Source organism: Lolium perenne, chromosome 3 (assembly GCF_019359855.2).
Source record: "Lolium perenne isolate Kyuss_39 chromosome 3, Kyuss_2.0, whole genome shotgun sequence".
NCBI lineage: Eukaryota > Viridiplantae > Streptophyta > Magnoliopsida > Poales > Poaceae > Lolium > Lolium perenne.
The window spans coordinates 230,255,319-230,259,344 of record NC_067246.2 but is presented as its reverse complement, the minus strand read 5'-3'; positions in this window follow the sequence as shown (position 1 = coordinate 230,259,344).

Below are 4,026 nucleotides of genomic sequence, written 5' to 3'. Positions count from 1 at the left end.
GCCGGAGGCAATCTCCCGGATCCCCCGAGATGGGATCGGCGGCGGCGGCGTCTCCGGGAAGGTTTTCCGTATCGTGGTTCTCATCTGGGGTTTTCGTCACGGAGGCTTTAAGTAGGCGGAAGGGCGAGTCAGGGGGCCGACGAGGGGGCCACACCATAGGGCGGCGCGGGCCCCCTGGCCGCGCCGCCACGTGGTGTCGCCACCTCGTGGCCCCACTTCGTGTGTTCTTCGGTCTTGGAAGCTCCGTGGAAAAATAGGCCCCCGGGCTTTGATTTCGTCCAATTCTGAGAATATTTCCTTACTAGGATTTCTGAAACCAAAACAGCAGAAACAACAAGAATCGGCACTTCGGCATCTTGTTAATAGGTTAGTTCCGTAAAATGCACGAATATGACATAAAGTGTGCATAAAACATGTAGATAACATCAATAATGTGGCATGGAACATAAGAAATTATCGATACGTCGGAGACGTATCAGCATCCCTGCTTAGTTTCGCTCTCGTCCCGAGCAGGTAAAACGATAACACAGATAATTTCTGGAGTGACATGCCATCATAATCTTGATCATACTATTTGTAAAGCATATGTAGTGAATGCAGCGATCAAAACAATGTGTATGACATGAGTAAACAAGTGAATCATATAGCAAAGACTTTTCATGAATAGCACTTCAAGACAAGCATCAATAAGTCTTGCATAAGAGTTAACTCATAAAGCAATAATTCAAAGTAAAGATATTGAAGCAACACAAAAGAAGATTAAGTTTCAGCGGTTGCTTTCAACTTGTAACATGTATATCTCATGGATATTGTCAACATAGAGTAATATAATAAGTGCAATAAGCAAGTATGTAGGAATCAATGCATAGTTCACACAAGTGTTTGCTTCTTGAGGTGGAGAGAAATAGGTGAACTGACTCAACATTGAAAGTAAAAGAATGGTCCTCATTGAGGAAAAGCATCGATTGCTATATTTGTGCTAGAGCTTTGATTTTGAAAACATGAAACAATTTTGTCAACGGTAGTAATAAAGCATATGCATCATGTAAATTATATCTTATAAGTTGCAAGCCTCATGCATAGTGTACTAATAGTGCCCGCACCTTGTCCTAATTAGCTTGGACTACCTGGATTATCACCGCAATACATATGCTTTAACCAAGTATCACAAAGGGGTACCTCTATGCCACCTGTACAAAGGTCTAAGGAGAAAGCTCGCATTGGATTTCTCGCTATTGATTATTCTTCAACTTAGACATCCATACCGGGACAGCATAGACAACAGATAATGGACTCCTCTTTTATGCATAAGCATATAACAACAATTAATTCTTTTCTCATTAGAGATTTGAGGATGTTTGTCCAAAACTGAAACTTCCACCATGGAACATGGCTTTAGTTAGCGGCCCAATGTTCTTCTCTCACAATATGCATGCTCAAACCATTCAACTCAGTGTAGATCGCCCTTACTTCAGACAAGACGAACATGCATAGCAACTCACATGAAATTCAACAATGAACAGTTGATGGCGTCCCCAGTAAACATGGTTATCGCACAACAAGCAACTTAATAAGAGATAAAGTGCATAATTTCATATTCAATACCACAATAGTTTTTAAGCTATTTGTCCCATGAGCTATATATTGCATAGGTGAATGATGGAATTTTAAAGGTAGCACTCAAGCAATTTACTTTGGAATGGCGGAAAATACCATGTAGTATAGGTAGGTATGGTGGACACAAATGGCATAGTGGTTGGCTCAAGTATTTTGGATGCATGAGAAGTATTCCCTCTCGATACAAGGTTTAGGCTAGCAAGGCTTATTTGAAACAAACACAAGGATGAACTGGTGCAGCAAAACTCACATAAAAGACATATTGAAAACATTATAAGACTCTACACCATCTTCCTTGTTGTTCAAACTCAATACTAGAAATTATCTAGACCTTAGAGAAACCAAATATGCAAACCAAATTTTAGCATGCTCTATGTATTTCTTCATTAATGGGTGCAAAGCATATGATGCAAGAGCTTAATCATGAGCACAACAATTGCCAAGTATCTCATTACCCAAGACATTTATAGCAATTACTACATGTATCATTTTCCAATTCCAACCATATAACAATTTAACGAAGGAGAAACTTCGCCATGAATACTATGAGTAGAAACCAAGGACATACTTGTCCATATGCTACAGCGGAGCGTGTCTCTCTCCCATAAAGTGAATGCTAGGATCCATTTTATTCAAACAAAACAAAAACAAAAACAAACCGACGCTCCAAGAAAAAGCACATAAGATGTGATGGAATAAAAATATAGTTTCAGGGGAGGAACCTGATAATGTTGTCGATGAAGAAGGGGATGCCTTGGGCATCCCCAAGCTTAGACAGCTTGAGTCTTCTTGATATATGCAGGGGTGAACCACCGGGTGCATCCCCAAGCTTAGAGCTTTCACTCTCCTTGATCATGTTGCATCATACTCCTCTCTTGATCCTTGAAAACTTCCTCCACACCAAACTCGAAACAACTCATTAGAGGGTTAGTGCACATTATAAATTGACATATTCAGAGGTGACACAATCATTCTTAACACTTCTGGACATTGCATAATGCTACTGGACATTAGTGGATCAAAGAAATTCATCCAACATAGCGAAAGAGGCAATGCGAAATAAAAGGCAGAATCTGTCAAAACAGAACAGTTCGTATTGACGAATTTTAAAATGGCACCAGACTTGCTCAGATGAAAATGCTCAAATTGAATGAAAGTTGCGTACATATCTGAGGATCACACACGTAAATTGGCTTAATTTTCTGAGTTACCTACAGGGAGGTGGACCCAGATTCGTGACAGCAAAGAATTCTGGAACTGTGCAGTAATCCAAATCTAGTACTTACTTTTCTATCAACGGCTTAACTTGGCACAACAAAACACAAAACTAAGATAAGGAGAGGTTGCTACAGTAGTAAACAACTTCCAAGACACAAAATAAAAACAAAGTACTGTAGGTAAAAACATGGGTTGTCTCCCATAAGCGCTTTTCTTTAACGCCTTTCAGCTAGGCGCAGAAAGTGTGTATCAAGTATTATCAAGAGACGAAGTGTCAACATCATAATTTGTTCTCATAATAGAATCAAAAGGTACCTTCATTCTCTTTCTAGGGAAGTGTTCCATACCTTTCTTGAGAGGAAATTGATATTTTATATTACCTTCCTTCATATCAATAATAGCACCAACAGTTCGAAGAAAAGGTCTTCCCAATATAATGGGACAAGATGCATTGCATTCAATATCCAAGACAACAAAATCAACGGGAACCAGGTTATTGTTAACGGTAATGCGAACATTATCAACTTTACCCAAAGGTTTCTTTGTAGAATGATCAGCAAGATTAACATCCAAATAACAATTTTTCAGCGGTGGCAAGTCAAGCATATTATAAATTTTCTTAGGCATAACAGAAATACTTGCACCAAGATCACATAAAGCATTACAATCAAAATCTTTAACCTTCATCTTAATGATGGGCTCCCAACCATCCTCTAACTTTTTAGGAATAGAGGCTTCACGCTCTAGTTTCTCTTCTCTAGCTTTTATGAGAGCATTTGTAATATGATGCGTGAAAGCCAAATTTATAGCACTAGCATTAGGACTTTTAGCAAGTTTTTGCAAGAACTTTATAACTTCAGAGATGTGGCAATCATCAAAATTCAAACCATTATAATCTAAAGCAATGGGATCATCATCCCCAATGTTGGAAAAAATTTCAGCAGCTTTATCACGAGTGATTTCAATGATTTAGCAGCTTTGTGCAGTTTTTTGCGCTTTGCATTCGAAGTGGAAACATTGCTAACACCAATTCTTTTATTAGTATGAGTAGGAGGTGCAGCAACATGTGTAGCATTAGCATTACTAGTGGTGGTAATAGTCCAAACTTTAGCTATATTCTTCTCTTTAGCTAGTTTTTCATTTTCTTCTCTATCCCACCTAGCACGCAGTTCAGCCATTAATCTTATATTC